Source organism: Camelus ferus, chromosome 2, assembly GCF_009834535.1.
Source record: "Camelus ferus isolate YT-003-E chromosome 2, BCGSAC_Cfer_1.0, whole genome shotgun sequence".
In the NCBI taxonomy this organism is placed as follows: domain Eukaryota; kingdom Metazoa; phylum Chordata; class Mammalia; order Artiodactyla; family Camelidae; genus Camelus; species Camelus ferus.
Window position 1 is genome coordinate 77220240 of NC_045697.1, and position 20349 is coordinate 77240588.

Genomic DNA, 20349 nt, shown 5'->3' on the forward strand with positions numbered 1-20349 from the left:
AGGTGTCACCTAAGATTAGCATAACTAAGACTGTAGTATTGATTCAGGAATATCTAAATGGATGAATATCTAAAAAACTGAGTAGAGAAACAGACTATATATTAGCGGGAATTTAGTATTATTAAAGGTGCATTTCAGACCAGTGAGAGAAGGGTAAGTTATTCGGTTAATGATTTGGGGATAATTGATTATCTATTTGTGGAAATAAAGAAGTGTATGCTTGTACTTCATACATTCATAAAACAGATTTCATATGATTTTAAGAACTCAATATGAGAAACTTTGGAAGTACTAGAAGAAATTATAGGAGAATATTTACAATCTTAGATATGAGCTATACGTGAAAATATTGATCAATTTCATTTTAAACTATTTACACCCAAGTCATCAAATTTGTAAAAAGACTTGTCCCATTATTAGCATATTGGTAAAACTCTTAATAAACCAACCCATACTTTTAATGGCAGCATACTATTTCATAATGCAGCTGTACCATTGTTCACATAACAATTCTCAGTTGCATTTCAGATTCTCACATAAAATTCCTTATACTCTCGAATGAATTTGTTTTCTGAAAGACGATGCTCTGCACTGGTTCAGAAAATCCAGGAAAAGCATGAACTAGAAGACCCTCTTGATCCAGATCCTTTCTTAGCATTTCACGTTTGATTTTCTGATTAGCTTAAGAAGTACCCTTTCACATTTGTTCTTTTTAAAAAGTGACTTTGTAAAATTGCATATTAATATTGCTCTTAAAGTTAATTCATTTTTAGTAAGTATTTTATTGTTACTAATTTATTTGTTCCCCTATTTTATATGTGACTACCTGGTAAACCATCAGGAATCTAACAAGGTATAAACAATCTAGAATTAAAAGATTTTCAAATTTAAGTACTGGAATCTTGTTTTCAAGGGCTGTGCTTGGGTAAAACAGATGAAATAGACACCTGTGGCAAGTGGTGCTGGGGTTGCAGACTGGTCTGTCTGTGCTTTCCATCTGGCCATCCCTTTAGGTTTATGGGGCACCTCTGCAGATTTCTTGAAACATGCTTTGAAAACCATTGATTGACAGTAACGGTGCCTGGGTGAATAAAGCAGAGAGGGGTAGTGAATCAGTGAGTAGACTAGTGAGTTCCCAGGATTTAAGTGCCAGTCTTCTTGAAAGTGAACGTATTGTGCTTTTGGAAGGTATTTTTGTGTCACCATCTTGTCATTCTTCTAACAGTCCTAAGACTACTGATGCCCTCATAAATTTCTTTGAATTGGAGCCTAAAGTATAAGGTCTTCAGCTGCTTCTTTTACCTCAAGGTGAGGTCCACGCCTGACCCAACAAGTCCCGCCTTATGTGAATGAGTTGGGCTGACGCTGCAGAGAACCCCGCTGGTCAGAAGGCAGGGTAGCGTGGTCTGACTCCCTAGTTCAAGGCAGTAACTAACTGTGTGCTGGCGTTTATCTCTTCTGTAGGAATAATTTTGTAAGCAGTATGTCTGCAAAAGAACACTTGTCACTCCCTCACCCAGGAGGTGCTCAGAGCTTCAGTGTTTTCTCTCTTCTACAGACATGGATGCCACGCTGGGTACCTCAGCTTTCACCCCACTTGCTTTAGTTTAAAGCAGTAGAGAAAGCCCTTGGGTCCAGCCCTTGGGCAGAGAGCTGCAAATAACCTTCACCTCCGTCACCATCTCCTGTTCGTCTGGGATATGGAAACTAAGAGAGACAGACTTTCTTTTATTGAATTGAGTCTTTTCATGAGTGTTGCTTAAGATTAATTCCTGGGTGAGCTTTAATCACATTGCTGATGATGTTTTTCTGCTGCTGACCAGTCGGTTTTATGAGAGCAGGGATCATGTCCCTTCTGCGTCCGTAGGGCCTGGTCTGGTACCCGGCACATACATGTTACTTACTGTATGAATTTTGTCCGTCTGCCTGACCATGTGGGAGACCTCATATTTCTTTCTTAGACATGGCCTGTATTCAGAGCTGCTTTTTCATATCTTAGATAAGAATGCTAGGAACATTTTTGTTTCTTCCCCTCTAGTTGATACAGATCCAAAAAAATTACCATTGACATTTCATCTGGTGGTAGGTTCCCCACATTGTTTCTTTTTTTAAATAGGGAGAAGTACCCTCAAAAGACAAATTCGTATCAGTTACCTGTTTTGTTTTTACTATTTTGTGAGGGAATATTCTTAAAATATTTTCTACTGTAAGACTGTTAGAATTACTATTTTTATTATTTTTATTGAAGTTTGGTTGATTTACAATGTTAGTTTGAGGTGTACAGCAAAGTGATTCAGTTATACACACACACATATATACTTTTTCAGATTATTTTCCATTATAGGTTATTATAAGATATTGAATATAGTTCCCTGGTTTTTTCTCCATTATATTTAAATTCCAGTGTTAAATCCAAGGGCATTCTGCTTCTGGGTTCTTGGTGTGTGGCCTGTTTTTTATTTTTATGTTTTTGCTTTTTCTGGGGGGAGGAATTTGTGGGGCCTTTTCTTTGCCCTGCCCTACAAAGAAATGTGGTGCTCGGAAACGTCATAACGATGGGCCTGGGGCAGATACCTTCATGATTGTGCTGGCTGTTGGTGGGACCTTTGAATCTGGAATCTTATGTTCTTTAGTACTGGGAATTTTTTTTAATTGATGAGTTCTGATGTTCTCTGAGTGCTTCCTCACTTTGTGGTGCCACAAGATATTCTAGCTCATTTTATATTTTTGCTGCCATAACCTTGGACTTATCTTTTTCTCCAAAGAACCTAGGTTTCCTTTAGTGGCTATTGGTAATTTAAGAACCAAGATATGGTGTCTGCGTGTGCTCCTTGCTACCAGTTGAAGACCCAGCTAGTGAGAAAAAAGTAATAAATATATGTATTATCCCTGTGTATTTTGTAACACACTATACATATTTTATGTAACACATATATATATACCATGAGTTCATATGTGATCCCAAGATTCCCATCTAACATCAAGGGTTAGTATCTAACAGTGAGGAACCTGTCTGCATTTTCTCAATTTATTTAATAATTTGTTCCAGCCTTGAATGCATAGAAAATAGAAATTTTAAAATAAGCATTCTGTGCCACTGCTTAGAAAACCTACTCCCTAGAGTTCAGTGTTTGTTTATAGTTCTTTTTTAGGTCAAAATTACATATAATGAAATACACACTTCTAGTGTGTATTTTGATGAGTTTTGATAGTGTTTATTTAGACCTGTGTAACCTACATCCCGATAAAGATGAAGAACATTTTCATCACACCAGAAAGTTCCCTCTTGCTTTTCTCCATCAGTCATGGGAAAAACTTAAAAGCAGTGATGTACTCGTGGAGATACTGAAGGTAAGAAAGCCAAGAAAAAACATTTTTAAAGTATGTTCTGTGTTATAAATTCAGTGCTTTTTTAGGCATTGACTTGGGAGACTCCACTCATGGTTTAATGTTTTCTTTGTTATTTCTAGACAGTAGACTAATGTTTCTTTCAATGCTGGAAGTGCCAATGGTGACTTCAAGGCTGGAGCAAGTGGCTCTGGGTGCATGTGCAAACACAAACACATCTCACTTCACGTCAGTCAGCATTTAACTACATAATTAAGAAAAAGGGGGCACTTTCCCTAAAGACTGGGGCCAATGTGCAGAGAATCACTAGAGTAATAAGAAACACTGTAGTCCAGTCTTTGGTTGAAAAGCGAACTTGGGGAAAGACAGCAAACACCCTTTATTTCTAATTTCCTCACGAAGCTGGGTAGAGCAGCTGTTGGAACTTGCAGACCCACTTGCTGCGGCCCTCTTGCCTCTCAGGTTTGTGTAAGACTGAGGGGCTGAATGATTGAGGTCACTGCCGGGCCTTTGGAGAAGTAAAGTAAGGGTGTCCCATTCCCTTCTGTGTCCGCATCTAACACTGATCAGGTAAAGCACCCAAAGTATGATTGTTTTTAGTAGAATTTATTTAGAACACCAAAGTGAATGGTCTTACTCAGAATGGTGGAAAAGACTTATTTGTCAACTGGCTCTATGACTGAGAGAACTTGATCATCCTGATTGTCACTGCAATAGTCACCTGTATCTCCTACTTTGGATCTAGTCATAAAGTGAGCTAATGGGGCCACATTAGATGTTTTAGCCATTTTGAATATTTCTATAATTTGTTAACTTCTATAATATAATATAGTAAATTTTTTTCTAGATCATTTTGCTCATTTGCTCCCTGGCATTTTACCAGCAATATGCAGTCAGGGAGGCAGAATTTAAGTCTGTAAATTTCCCTGGTGCTGCCTCTCTGCCTTTTGAATGGTGTAGTCAGTCCAGGGTGGTGTTAACACTCTGAAAGTACTTGTCAACTTGACTTGTTCCCAGACACAATGATCGGCCAAGTGTCTCCTGGTCTCACTAGAGGAGGAAAGCCTGAGGGGAGAGGTGTAGCCTTACTTCTTCCATGTACATTTAATGACACCTGCCGCCTGGCAGGCTGCCACTTCCCTTCTAAAAATTCAGATCTCAGACTTTGTAAAACCGGGTGTTTACTGTGGCGTGCTTTTGAATGCTCAATAAATATATGACTAAAGAAATCACTTCACAGATTCTGTTCAGGTTGTTGGGAAGTGTGGTTCTGCTGTGAGGGGTCCAGCGGGTCTGGTTTGCCTGTGTTCTTCAGGAATGTCTCAGCGGTCTACCTGGTGGCCTCTCTGCATGAGATTCTGCAGCTTTCTGTGAGCGCAGGAGGGCCAGCATGGGCCTTTTGGGCAGGTTACCAGACTCCGGCACTAAAGGAGGACAAGCAGCCTCTTGACCAGCCCCTGGAGAGAGCGCCTCACAGACAGGGTGGCTCAGCCTGAGATGCAGATGGAAGGGGGGTGACCAGAATGACATACGTCCCCAATTAGGACACAGATGGGGACAGTGGGGAGGACTGGTACTACAGTAAATATGAACGAGGGTCTTCTGGAGTTGAGTTTAAATCTCAGGAACACCGAGTCAAAATTATCCTTTACTTACGATCTGGGCCCTTGATGTTTCACATTGCCACTGAGGCCTGATGAAAAAGGATTTGTCTGAGACCTTAAAGCTGAGACTTCTCTCACTGAATTCCTTTTACTTTTAAAATACATACATGCAGTTGTCTTTCCGTAGTCAAGTGGCTAGTTTTGTTCTGTGATTTGGCATCAAAGGAATACCTTGTGAGAGTGTTTCAGCAGACTGCTCTCTGTTCAGCATCAGCCAAATGTTGTGTCAGAATAAACAGGCTGGACATTTATCATCTCTGCAGAATGCTTAAATTTAATATTTAGAGGAAAAAAGCATTGGATGTCCTTGACATTTACCATGTTTAAAAAAACCCAGCTATCACTTCATTTGGAGAAAATGGAGAAGGTAGAAGGTATTCTTAACGATGGATATTTAATTAAGCCTTGTTGTCCAAGAACAGAACTGAGTAACACACCTTACAGTGGAATTTGAAGCCTTATTTATTAAGTGCTGAGCTTTGCTGGGGATTGACTGTCCAATCAGGTGAAACTTGTTATACATCGTTTCCAATCCAAACCCCATTCCATCCCTCCCAGCTTTATTTGGTCCTCTTGGACCTCTTTTGGCTGCACGTCTCATATGATAGAAGAAGTCTAGGGAAGCTATGGAAAACACCAGAACGACTGGAAACGACTTGGCAGTCTTTACTCTTTTTTCCGAAGTCAGGTATTTTTAGCTCCCAAGCACGTGTGTTTAGAATATTCTGTGGTTTTTGTGCTGCAGTCGTGTTGGGGGAAAGCTGTCTAGAAGGTCTTGGAGGCGGCTCTGCCATAGGGCGGTCTTTGTTGCTGGGCCCTCCGGGTGGCCCAGAGGACTCGGAATCCTGGGTCTGTCAGTTCAGTGGGCTGGTCCAGCCCCAGTCAGAACAGAGCTGTGCGGGCCCAACTTAGACCTCTTCTTAAAACCATGTTATTAATTTGCAGTCAGCAATGTTGTATGTTAGCTACAGGACAGTGTTTTCCTTGTATCGAGATATTTTGGAGACGCCAGTAAATCAGAAGGTTGCTCACTGAACAAGGACTCAAGAGATGTATTGTCCAGACTGCGATGAACAACCCATTTCTCCTACAGGAAATGCAAATTCTTAGTGATTAAATAGCAAAGTACTTCATGGTGACTCAGGAGACCTGGGTTCTAGTTCTAGTTCTGCCTCTACCTGTGCAACCTGAGCAGTCCTTTTACCTTTCAGGGCCCTGGTGCCCTTGTCTGAAAAAGAAGGGATAGAACCAGGTGACCTGGAGTCTGAGCCTTGGCAGCTCGGACACGGCGTTTTCCTTTCCTTACTGTGCTCCGTGCCTGTGATAAATTCCAGCTGTCCTCCAGATGCCAGGAGTAGCCTGCATTTTCCACTTTCTCCTTTCTTGGCTGTTGAAGTGAAATGGTCAATTCATAGATTAAAAGCTATTTTAAAGATCACTCCAACACAATCATCCATCTCATGCTTTGGGGAGCCCACACTGACTTAAAAGTGATCAGGTCTTTGGGGCCGAGACGTTGCGTTAGGTACTTAGACATCCCTGGGTCCCTACCGGCTGGTGGTAGTCAGAGGTCCGCAAGGGGGCTAGAAAAACCCGATTCCTGAACTTAGCTTGGAGAGCAGGATCTAGTTGGGATGGACTAGAATTGAGAGGCCCACAGCCCCTCCATGGGGGAATTTGGGGAGTTTTGAGACATGTTTTTATTATCTTTTAATTCCATGACCCCGTATGAACCTCAGTTCTAAGGAGGCTTTTTCTGAAGACTTAATTTAAAATATATTGAGGAGTCTCGTTTGCTTCCTAGTGGATGTTCCTTTTCTGACTTGCTTGTTTGCTCTTAGGTCTGCTAGTCCGCACTGGTCCGTCGGGAAGCGTGAAGGGTTTGAGATGTTAAGCTACTGGTGCAGCCATGTGGTGGATGTATACACGTGTGTGAGTGAGCGAGCGCTGTAGGAAGATGGCATCTGGGCGAGCGGAAGGAGTGCTGCTGCAGCCAGATCAACAGCTAGAGCTGGTCCCCGTCCCTGGGCCCACAGGCAGCGCGTGGGGGCCTGTGGAATTTCTCTATGCAGGTTTCACCCCACCGATGAGACAGAACAGTGTGTTTTCTTCATTTAGAGGCAGTAGCTCCCTTCTCTCCTAAAAGGAGGGAGAAAAAACCTTTGTTCCTTTGAGATAGGATGGAAAGGGTCCTGGGTTCTGACCCTAACCTTTTAGAATGTAAATGAATCTTTGTGAGGGCAGATTAAGCATTCTTCTCTTCAGGCTGTTATGACTGGGCGATGTCTCCAAGGTGTGGGCTTCGGTAAATACCTAGAGAGCTAGCCATAGCTATCTGGAGATAGCTCTTTGGGAACTCAGCCTCCGGGCCTAGTCTGGGCTGCCACCATTTGGCCTTTTGTGGAGATAAGTTTTATCATTCCTTTCTCAGAGCAGTCAGAGAGTCACTAGACAGATGGCTGTAGATCTAATCCTCAGGGTATGTGAAAAGCAAAATGCATCTAAGTGAAGTGAAAGCAAACATTCTTTATCTTTATATCGTATATATTTCCATGTCTCAGGAGATTAGGGCTTTTTACAGAAGTATTGAGAAATCCAGGGAAGTTTTATGTCCCCACATCCACCAAGGATGCTTACACAATTCTGATATTCCTTTAAAAAAATTAATAGCAACTTAATAAAGAGGTAAAAGGAGTAATTCAGTTGCTTCTATATCATGAGAGTGAAGGTTTCTGGGAATTAGGGCCAAATCTCACTGTGATCCAAATAGAAGCCATAGTCTAAGCCTGTATTTTTTTTCTCTCTCTTTAAAAAAAAAAAAAAGCTGATGGTTTGAAGGTTCATTCTTTTTATTGGTATTGCTCATGCTGGTGAAAATGAAGCAGATGGCAAACTGGGGCATTTTAAATTCCACTGCTGGCTAAAACTATAAGAAAATAAAGCCCTCTGATTATGCTACATTGATCAAGTGATTAAAATGAGAAGGATCATTTTGTAACAGAATTTCTCCTCATCTTGACTAGACCCGTGACATGAAAATTCTAGAATAAAAGGACTGTCATTTAAAAGAGACTATTCATTAATTTGTTTCATTCATTCTGTTGGTCTTACGATAGATCATTCATTTCAGGCTGCTGTGACAAAGCAGCACTGACTGGGTGGTCTAAATAAGAGACATTTATCACAGTCCTGGAGGCTGGAAGTCTGAGATCAAGGTGCCGGTAGATTTGATTCCTGGCAAGAACCCTGTTCCTGTCTTCTCTCCTTGTCCTCACCTGGTGGAGAGAGAAAGCTCCCGTGTCTCCTCCTTTTCCTCTAAGGGCACTGATCCCATCATGGGGCCCCACCCTCCTGATCTCATCTAAACCTAATTGCCTCCCAAGACCCACCTCCAGATACCATCACATTGGGAATTAAGGCTTCAACATATGAATGAGGTTGGGGGGGGAGACACACAGTTCATCCATAACAAGATTTGAGAGTGACTTCCAGGAAAAAGTGGCAGCTTCAACAAATACATAATGGTTTCCTAAGAAAAAAGAACACAGGAAAAAAAAAAGAGATATAAACCCACAAGAATAAAGGAATTGGGAAACAAACAGCAGCAACAAAATATTGGCGTTAGAAAGCAGAGGGACAAAAATAAAAAGCCTGGATTAGTTATGTATTGTTACATAACAGAATATGTCGAAAGTTAGTAGCTTAACGACTGTGCACGTTGCTGGTCCTGTCTCCGGGGTCTGGAATCCAGGCATGCTGCAGGGTCTCTCTCAGGCAGAAGTCACCTCAGGGCTTCCAGGCTCACCCAGTGGTTGCTGGCAGAGTTCGGTTCCTCACCAGGGATGGGCTGCAGGCTTCCCTTCTCGCTGGCTTTTGGGCAGAGCTTATCTGCAGTTCCTTGCCCCCGGGCCTCTCCAACACAGCAGCTTGCTTCATCACAGTGTGCAGGCTGAGAGGCAGCAGGGCTAGTCCAGCAGACAGAAGTCAGAGTCTTTCAAAACCTAATCATGGAAGTAACATCCCATCACTTTTGCTGTATTGCATTTGCTCGAAGCACGTCACTGGGTCCCACTAACACTCAAGAGGAAGGGATTATGCGGGGGTGGGGTGTGGAGTGCCAGGAATGGGACCTCAGAGAGCCATCTGTTTTTCATTATTGAAATATTTATTGAGATAATTGCAGATTCACAGGCAATTGTAAGAAATAATACAGAGAGATACAGTGTACACTTTACCCATTTTCCCCAAAGGTGTTATTTTGCACAAGTAGTGTAATAGCACAGCCAGGATGTCAATATTAACAGTGATGTAATCCACCAGCCTTAGTCACATATCCCAGTTTTCCCTGTACTCATTTGTGTGTTCAGTTCTGTACGAGTTTGTTCAGTTTGGTCTCATGTGTGGGTTTGTGCATCCGCCACCTTGTGTTGAAGGATGGTGTTTGAAAACCACATACAGCTGCCCGCCTGATGATTCATGTCCCTCCAGCGCAGAGATACGTTCACCTCCACCCAAGGCCCCAGAAGCCTCATCCCGTCACAGCATGAGCTCGAAGTCCAGAACTGTGTCATCTGGATCAGGTCCAGGCCTTTGAGAGCAGCACTTTGAGGCCAGTGCCTCTCCTTGTGCAGACCTGTGAAACTAAAGAGACAGGTTATCTGTCCCCCGCCCCCCGCATCAGCTGCTCTGATGACACTTCGTGGGTGTGAAGCAGCAGCTGGGCTGCACCTGCTCCGCCTTCCCCTCCATCCTCCTCGGTGTCTCAGACTCCTGGGCCAGACGTGTGTGTTTCTGTCTGTGAGGGAGGGCTCCAGCTTCTGCAGAGTATCCTTGTCACCAAGGTCAGGAGCAGCAGGAACTGACAAACTGACACAAATTGCAGTCTGTCTTCATGGGCTCCAGGTTGTGCTGTGGTTTTTAAGCTTTTCTCTCCTCTGCTTTACATCCATCTTCCTTTCCCACCTGCCTGCCCTGTGGACTTCAGCTTCAGAATCAGACAGCCTCATAGAAACCGCTTATCCAGTTCCCACAGTTGCATGAGGCCAGATCTCGGGAACAGATCTCTCTGGTCACACACACACTCACAGAGATTCGCTTCTTCAGTTGAATCCCAACTGATAAGGCAGTCCAGAAGGCTTATCATTAGGCAGCGATGGGCAAAGCCAAGAAACAGCCAGTTCACACCATTTAACTTTGGGATTTGATGGAACAAGTACTTCCCAAACTATGGTGGGCTGTAAGCTGAGGATTGATTGAAAATCTGATTAAGAAGCTATTAGACCCCAGGCTCTCTTTCTACTCTGTACAGCTGGGCGGGCGCCCTCTCTCCTACGTGGAAGGAACCCATCCCAGAGTTGTATTTCCTTGGGCTGGGGACATGAGGCACAGTGGAGAACAGGCCTACTCTGGAAAACAGGAGGATGGATTGAAAGTTCACTGACTGAGGTTGAGACTCCAGCCATCTTTCTTTAACCATATTGCAGAAAGCTGGCCCCCAGGATTACCTACTCCAAGCAGATTAGAAGAGCCTCTTGTGTGGATTCTGGCCGTCTGGCCAACCCGAAAGAAAAGACTTGAGGGTGCTGGCAGTGTATAAAATCCTGGGTAATATAATTTTCATAGACATGAATTTATTTGCTAGGTCTCCATGTGTTAAAGATGTAATTTAAAGAAGATGGTTTTAGGATGCATATACTCCTCAATGAAGAAGAATCATCCTTTATCTGTGAAAAACTTTCTCCCAAGGGCACATCTGAGAAGGGTCACTACATGTAGTGCTGAAGGAGAGGACATTCTTGCCTAGTGACACTTGTCATTCACATCATTTCCAAAGATCAGTGAATGATGAGTGTCAGCATTTGTGCACCATCATGTCCACTTAGGACAAGAAAAGGAAGTACCTCCAACGTGGTGAGCAGTAGCTTAGGAAACTGATGACCACAGAGAGGGCCTAAACCAAAGACTTAAGTTCAAAGAGAATGCGTGTAAAATGAACGTGTGTTGAGGCCATTGAGCTTCGGAGTTCTCACTCAACAAACATTGGTGAAATGAATTAATGAATGAATGTCGTGAGACCTGCTTTTCCCCATATTATTTATATTCTCCTGTTTCTAAATTACCTTTCTAGTTAACTTACTTCCTTTCCCACTGATCAGCTTTGCTTAAATTGTAACTACCTCCTGCTAGAGAATTTTACGTGTTACTTCTTACTGCTTTATCTTAGTAGTAGGACAGACTTTTAGGTCTTGATTATGTGTGCTGTCCTGACTCATGTCCCTTTGGCTTGTATGGATCTTGAAAGTCTTGCCAGTGGTTTTCACCTCTGGTAGACTCTATACAGAGGGGCTGTATTGTCCATCATCTGAGCCATTTATTACTCAACAGAGAACCAACTCTGTGGACATAGCCCAGATTCAGATCTTGTCGTCTTTCCTTCCACCCAGCCCAGCTCTGTTTTGCTCTCACGTGGACCTGACACGCACCTTAAACACACGTGACTTAGTCTGTTTTGCTGACTTTTGGATTTTCTTGAGAGCGTTGCAGACTTACGTCTTTCATTTAAAATACCAGTAAAGAAGAAAATGAAAACCTCTGATAATTTCACCACAAAGGAATAACCATACTAATATTTTGATATTTTCCTTCCAGCCTTTTCTCTGTTCACAATCATGTCTGCACATGTTTTTAAAAACACGTGCCAAGGTACAAATGTGTACAGTGTACTTTATGTGGATTTGTTCTCTCCCCAAGAAAGAACGTGTTGTAAAATTGCAAATGATACCTCACTTTTAGACAGTTTGTGATTATGAATTTCCATAATTGGAACATGGGCTTTAATTTTGTTCTTTTGCATTATAACTGCATGAATGCATATGCAGTTGACAAAAGTCTAAATATACAATTTCATATTGAAAAGTCTCCACTCTTTGCACCTCTCTTAATTTCCTTCTTTGTCCCACCCCTATTGTAATCTCTCTGCTCTGTAATATCAGTATTAGCTTCTTGAGGTACCCATCTTTGCCCAGTTTTATAAAATAACAGTGATATATGCAAATTATAGTCCATGTTTGCCTCACCTTTTTGGCGCCAATGCTTGCAAAACTGAGCTATAGTCTGGCACAGGGGCATCCTGAGTGTTTATTCCTTAGCTCATTACTTTTACAGTGAGTGTTTTGGCAGGACAGGTGTCTGTTCTCTTTGGTTTACTGCAGAATGTTTAGCATCTCTGTCCATCATGTTTGTAACACCTGCCAGTCAAGATGGCAACCAAGAAAGGCTCCCCTTGCATTTCCACATATGCTTGAGAGGGTGGGAGGCAGCAAACCACATTTGGTTAGCTGATGCACTGGGATCCAAATTTGGTGTAACAGAAGTGAAAAAGTATAGTTGTGAAAGTGCTGGTTTTGAAATACAAGAAATTTGAAGACCACCTGTAAATACTTTTACACAAGTGCATTAACACTGTGTAGTTTTGGATCTAACTTCTTTCAGATTATCATTATCATGAGACTTCCCTCGTGTCATCAATGCTTTCTTGAAATCAATTTTAATGGATGCATAATGTATTTTACAGATTCATAATTTATTTAACCCTTTTGTCGTTATTGGATAGTTGAGTTGCTTCCAGTTTTTTTTTTTTTTTTGCTGTTGTAAATAATATTGCAGTTAACCTCTTTGTAGTGATAAAATCTAATTAGATATTTATTAAGCCCACAATAAGCAATATGCAAACATTTTATTTGCCTACTTTTGACCTAGTTTTATATCTCCTATAGGTAAAGATGCTCTCAAAACTATTTGGGGAAGATCAAAATAAGAGCAATTTCCTATATTCCTTGGGAAAGACTGGGCAGTCTTGTTTTCACATGTAACTTCTTGGTATTTTATGTGTAGCAGATGTCCCCAGTCTTTGCACACATCCCCTTTGCCCACTTCTAATTTCAATTGTAGCTTTTATGGGTGGTGTCTTGCAAATTCAGACTCATCTTCCACTGCCTGTGTTCACCTCAAACTCACATACACCCAGTCTTCCTGTGTTCTGCAAGTGCAGCCTGGAAGGGCAGTGGAGTTAGTGCCCCTTCCCCTCTCCGCCCACTCCCCCCCAACCCCGACCTGGGGACCACCCTCCACCATGCTAAGTAAATGCTCCAGCCTCCTGTCTTCCAAATGGACAATTCTGGGAGATATTCAGAATGCTTCTCTTGAGTACTGGTGGGATTTGTCGCCTATTGTCTACAGCAGCATCCTCAGTAATGCTTATAGATTGATTGGGTTTTCTTCCTTCCCTGTCTCACGCCTCCCATTCTCTCTCTCTCTCACTTCGTCAGATCACCTCTAAAATCAGTTACTTCACCCACATCCTTGTCTCAGGCTCTACTTTCGGAGAAACCCAAACTAAGACTCATATAATAACTTTTTTTGGTTACTGTGTTTCTTATTAAATTAATATATTGCACTTTTACCTAATTAAATGGCAGGTGAAGAAACAGCCCAGTAATGGAGGGGGAGGGTACAGCTCAGTGGTAGAGCACTTGCTGAGCATGCACAAGGTCCTGGGTTCAATCCCCAGTGCCTCCATTTAAAAAATAAATAACTAAATAAAATCTAACTACATTCCCCCCCCCCAAAGTATACAGTGCTGTATGTCAAGTATATCTCAGTAAAACTGGAAGGAAAAAAATTTTTTGCAGATACTAGTAAGTATAAAATAGATGAACAACAAGTTTATGCTGTATAGCACAGGGAACTATATTCAATATCTTGAAGTGACTTATGGTAAAAAAGAATATGGAAATGAATATATGTATGTTCACGTGTGACTGAAACATTATGCTGTACACCAGAAACTGACACATTGTAAACTGACTACACTTTAAAATATATATGTATAAACTTAAAAAAACGAATTATCATTAGCAAAGATTTATAACCCCTGGGCCAAAGTAGGAACTGTAGGAGAAATAAAATATGACCTGACTGAGGATATGGTTTTTCTAGTAAATATCATTAGTCTTTAAATAGTTGCATTACTCATAGTAATGGCCTTTTCCCATACACTCTTTCTTGCTTATGACTTAACATACAGCAAAGAAAATTGTCGACTTAATAATAAGCTTCCTAGAGGATGCACTTACTACCCTCCCCAAACTGATGTCTGCTATACCAGCCGTCCCAGTTGGTTTCAAGTCCATTACTGAATATTGAATCTTTTTCTGTGTTGTGCTGTTGCTCTTGAAATGAACAAAGCTCTTAGGTTTTCAGTGGAGTTAGTCTGTAATTGTGTTTTGGGCTCATGTCTGAGAAATTACAATGGCCGTAATCAGAGAGTGAGAGTGGTGCGGCTGCGCTCCCTGAGTGCCGAGGTGCCTTACACACCCGCTCGGCTCTAATGCTTATGCCAGCCCTGCGAGGCGGTGCCGACAGCCCCATGGTGTAGGTGAGCACCTGGAGACTTAGAGAAGGTCAGGTACCTGGTCACATAGCTGTTGAGTGACAGTGTGGATGCCGGCCCTGCCTGCCTAACTTAGCTCTGCTTTTGAATACTTCATGCTCTCTAATCAGCTCATTCTGAGGCCTTTAGGGATTGACCTGATGGCCCTGAGGACAGTGTTAGGGGCACTGCCAGTGAATTCACGGTCAACTTCCAAGCCTTCTGTTCCTTCACTGTGTGCTCACGGCCCTGCAGACGCCAGGCAGATGCCTTGATAATCTCCACCACAAGGATCAGCTTAAATTTTGGAACCCCGCAGCAGAGGTTCACAGCGACTCTTTGCGGCTCACCAACCAGAACCCCAGTAACAGGTCACGAGTGAGGCCTGTCCTCCCCTCCTACTGATTTCTTTCTTTATTGCACATTGTGGGCAGGAAACAGGTCATCACTGGACAGGACTGATCTGACGTTATTTTTCTATCCTTTTTATTCAGTTATATCACACAGAGATTTTAGTTGGTCCCGTTCACTACTATAACTTATTGTTCACGTGCTCTAAAGAGCTATTTATGAACTCCAAGTGACTTACATATGTGACAAGAGAATGAGGTAAGGCGAGAAATGTTTGTCGAGAGCCTCCCAAATGCCAGATGTTGTAATCTCACACAGGCGTAAATTAATGTTCAGTTTTTAACATAACTGAGTCTGTGCACCAGTGATTTGATGGCAGTAATTGTATGTTTTTTTCTCTTTGTTATTGATATAAAGAGATTGCGAGAAGACTAAAAAGCAGCTAACCAAAAACCAAGCCCTCATAAGGGTGCGTGGCCTAATGAGTTTAGCTTATTTCTTGTGTTTGGTTGTAATAACGATGTTCATCAGAACATTTCTGGCCATTTTGTGCTAAATATATTTTTAGAGTTGGTTTCAAAATCTGGCCTTACTATGGAATAGCTTTCATGTGTATAGGATACCATATTTAAAATTGTTCGCTAGCCATGTTGATGAAGTAAATATTTTTACTCCAGCAAAAAGAATAAAGAGCATTTATTATATTAATAACACTTTGTCTTTATGATGCTTAATAATTTACAAACCCTCTTCCTCTGTGCCTTTAAGCACTTCCAAGTGGAAAAGGGGCAGTTTGATCCCCACTTACAGATGACGAGACTGAAGCTCAGAGGGACTAAATAATTTGCTCAAAAAGCCACAGCAAAACTAATGCAACATTTATAACAAACTATCCTTCAATTGAAAAAAAAAAAAGAAGAAACCACAGCATCAACATCGTCTAGCTATGAGCTGTAGTAAACGTCACCAGTTTGATTGAATTTTTTTCTTTGATTTTCCATAACTATTAATAGACCGAATTGGTTGGAAAGAAAGAATGGGTTAAAGAGGAAAGATTAAGAAACTAGAGAGTGTTTTTAATTCTGAATTATACAGCTGAAGGTTCAGAGTCTTGGTGGTTCAAGAGTTTATATACTCATTCTCCATCTTTATCTCAAATACGTACATTTGAGAGAAGATAGTGATTACCCTAGTTGTTTCTAACGCACCATGCAGAAATGTTGCATGATCGATAGAATGAAGGCTGTGTAACATTTTGAAATGCTTAGAAGAAAAAGTGCGAGAATTTGGGTTGGCAGCACTGAATTATAAAGCCCTGAGAGAAATGAACATAATGTTCTATAGTAGCTGCATACAGAAGAAATAAAGCAAATTTTTATCCCCCAAGATTTTACAGAAAAACCATAATAAAACAAGGGACAGAGTACATAAAACAGCGCATTATTATTTTATACTTGTTCCTGCTTAATGCCAAGTCACAAATTATAATGTCACTACCAGAGTTATTACTGAGCAATAATTAAATCACAATGAAATGACTTCAGTGTACTTGCATCTCTGTAGTTCATCTGTAGAAAACATGAACATAAAACAATGTGTGGATTTTATGGCATTATTAATAAATACTTACTTTTCTCAGTTATGAAAGGAATCTATGCTTATTGTAAACAACTTATAGGACTGGAAGTCAGGAGTCCATTCTCCATATCCTCTCTCCCTTCCCACACCCAGTGGTAACATGTTTGTTTCTTTTCAACAACAACAAAAAATGTAATAAGGAAGAAAAAGCTAATATTTCTGAAATTTGGGATGAAATATGTAAAATAACCAAATTATTTATTAGCAAAGAGTTTTGAATGGATGGAAGCTAAAAAGTTAAAACCTGCTAGGAAAGATCTTAAAGGAACTTTAGGACTTTGAAAAGCAATTGTATGACTTCAAGGATTTTTTTTTTAATAGAAATGTCAGTATGATTTAAACTTGAGGATCATCTGAGGCATTTTTTGAAGTTATTTAATTTTGTTAAAATATGCTCTAATCACTTCAAGATTAAATCATGGCTCTGTGGATGGACTCAGAGCACCCTAAACTCCATCCATCATAGACCCTACCATACAGCAGTACAACTCTGTTTACTCATCCGTCTCACAGTGTAGGGGTTATATCTTGTTTACCAGTATATTTCCACGGTCTGGTACATTACATAGCAAATATAATAAGTGCTCCATAAATGGTCTTGGGTGAAAGGGAAAGAGGATGCGGGATGAGATGAGACTCATCAGACTGAATGGAACACAGTTTCCATTGGGTTGGAAGAATCTTGCTTTACGTTATCTGCCCTAGTTATTTCCTTCATGATCTCTACAGAATGTACTGGTTCTCAGTGCTACAGTTTAGGAGGGATTGAGTTTTAATCTTTTTTGTTGTTCTTTCAGTTACAAATGAGTGTCCTAGATTAGGGTTCCTACTAGCCAGTGTCCTACCTTCTGAGGCAGCGCCCCACGTGAAATGCAGATGTCCGAGACTGCGCCAGTCCGGACTTGTCAGTGCTGTGTGCTCTCAGCACTGGATTCTCCCTCCGTCACCTCCTTCCTGGCTAATTCTACAGTTCTCAGCTATCCCAAATTCCTTCTAGAAATTTCTTACAGAAAATATGCAACATTTGAAGATTTTTCTAGCAAAGAAAATTTACAAGAAAAAATTCTTATCACAATTTTCTTTTCCTTAAAAAAGCTACTTTTTAAAAAATCAGAAATGTTTCATTTTTACTTTCTCAGTCCTCCCACCTCTCATGCCACCATTTTGTACAATTACCTATACCCTTTCCACTACAGTCTTTCCACTATGAAAATGAAGCTACTTTTAAGAGTACAAAGGCTTTAAAGAAGAGATTTAGTAAATTTAATATTCAGAATTTTATTATTCAGAATCATGGCTCTTGTACATAAGTGGTATATCAATTGCTACACAGATAAGTAATTATAATTCTGAATGCTCAGATTTATGAAAAGTCCTTTGAAAGCCAGGAGTTTTTGAAAATAAAAATAATAATATTAGAGGCAATGTGGCCTGGTGACTTTGAAGTCAGAGCAGCCTGAATGTGAACTTGGGCCCTGCAAGCAAGCTGTTTAACCCTTGCAGTCCCATTAGGGAAACAGGACGAAAAACACCTACCTCATGGGATTTACTTGAGAACTAAATCATGTGACACAAAGTACTGCTATACTGATTTTCAATAGATGGTAGCTCCTTTCTCAACAGTAACATTACAGTTAAAGCGATATAGAATATTTGTAATATCCCATATCTTTCCTATTTAATGAGATGAATTTTATTGAAAACAACAAAATCCAACTCTGACCATCTTAACAAGAAAGCTATTGGAAGGACATTTTAGTAGCTTCTACAAGGAATAGCTGGATGCCCGTCTTCGGGGAGGACTGGAACCAGGGCAAGTCCATGAACTTTGCAGCGGGGATTCACCTGTCTCCAGGGCAGCCCTGTACGATGCTTCAGCACCCTCGGTCACTTCCTGTGTGTTCAGGTTTCCAGATTCCTAGGAGAAGGTGATTGGCCTGGCTCGGGTCTGTAGCCCTGGTCAGCTCAAAAGGCCAGAGAGTCTGGCCATTGGGAAGTCACTCTAGACAACCCAGCTGCCCAATTTTGTCTCCTCTGTGTAACACTTGAAGTTTTTTTGAATTATTTTTTAATTTTAATTCATAGAACGTAGCCTCTTGAGGTAGGGAGCAAAAGCATGTGTGTATTTTGGTCACTCATTTACTCATTTAACAGGTTTTTTTTGAACACTTACTATGTGCCAGTCCCTGTGCCTGATTTCACAAATGAGTAAGGTTTTATATTATTTATGACTAGCCTAGGACATGCAGTTAAAGGCAGACTGATTTTTCTGCAGTTTTACTTCAGAGACAAAATCAGAGTAACTCTGAAGTGTGATTGCCAGTAGGTGCCCGGCGTAGTCCGTCCTTCACTCCCCCCCCATCATCCCAGTCTTCCTGTGAGAACCCTACATCTCTTTTTAGGAAATGATAGTTTTATTTATTGACATCTGTGTTTTCTACATCTATGTGTAATGTTAGTTTTTGTAATTGTTTATGATTTTTCACAAGGACAGAATTTCAAAGATGATAGTAATGTAGAAATCACCTTGTCCCATTCCACCTTTTTCAGATGAATAAACCGAGGCTGGAGTGGTTAGGTGGCTTGTCAGTCACGCATTTTGTCCCAGAATCAGGACTGGTGCTTCAGCTGTTACTTATTTCAATCCGGTCTGTTTCAGAAATCTGGTCTTTCCTTCTTCACGTAAGAAAATTTTCAGGTAATCTGTGGTAAAGATATATGGAGCAGAAATGAGAAACCTCTGAAACAGGAAGTTATAGCAGATACTAAATTTCTCTGGGAAAATGTTTATACCATACCTACCAATTCTTTTTTTTTTTTTTTTTTGCAGGGTGGAAGGTAATTAGGTTTATTTATTTATTTACTTTTTCAGTGGAGGTACTGGGAATTGAACCCAGGACCTCATGCATGCCAGACATGCACTCTACCATTTGAGCTATATCTTCCCCCCATACCTACCTATTAACATTAAATAGTCTCCCCCCCCCCCTTTTTTTTTTAACTAGTATGAACTTTCATCATAATACCCGCTATTTTCTTTAAGAAATCATGACCATAATACATAAGTGACATTGTTATTTTTCCAAACAAATGCACGGTTACCAGCTCAGCTGTGTAGACTGACTGACGCTCTCAGGGTGGTGCCTGGGTACGTTGCCTCGGGTGTTTCCATTTTGTAAGCTCCAGTTTGAGTTTCAAAGAAACAGCTAAAGCTTAAAAAGGGCAGATGCTATTGTCTCCAGCTTTTGGAAGTTAAAGCTAGGTTTTAAGATAAAGATAAATGGGAGCTGGCAGAAGTGTTAGAAGAATTTGCTGTTAATTGTGTTTTTAAGAAGAATTCTATTTTGAGGAAGCCTGGGTAACATCTTTGCAAGATTAAACTGAGGCACATTTGCTGTGTTTTGTTATATCATGATTACATCAGGTTCCTTTTTTTCTTCTCACACAGCAGTTTTTTAAGTTTGTGGATATTTATTAAACATTAAAGGGTAAAGATGAGAAAAGGAAGAATCGTGGAGATTAACATGTGGAAAACAATACTAACATTACATATTAGAGTAATGGATAATGATTCCACTATGCACTTTTGCTAGGAAGATTAGTTTTTTTTTAAATTTCTAATAAAATTAACATAGCTCAAGATGCACCACAGCTTTCAGTTCTAATCTTCTGACCATTATCATTGTTTCTAAATTTAGTTTTCTGAGATTTAAAAAAAATTTTCTCAAAAGATACTAAGTTTATCCCCAAGTAAATCATAATTCTTCAAGTTTTTCTATGACCAGTAGGAGATGACTAGTGCTTACTGGCACGTATCTGGGAGCATTTTGGAAGTAATGATGAAAGTTTAATGTTTTGTTGAAATATTGAGAGTAACCAACAAAGCCTAAAAGGTATTGGGGAAGAATTAAATTCATC

General features: G+C 40.7%; 1 protein-coding gene across 3 annotated transcripts in view; it reads left to right on the forward strand.

Moving 5' to 3' along the window:
- MCUB (mitochondrial calcium uniporter dominant negative subunit beta) overlaps positions 1–20349 on the forward strand; it is an 82873-nt gene that overhangs the window by 22467 nt on the left and 40057 nt on the right. The window lies entirely within an intron of this gene.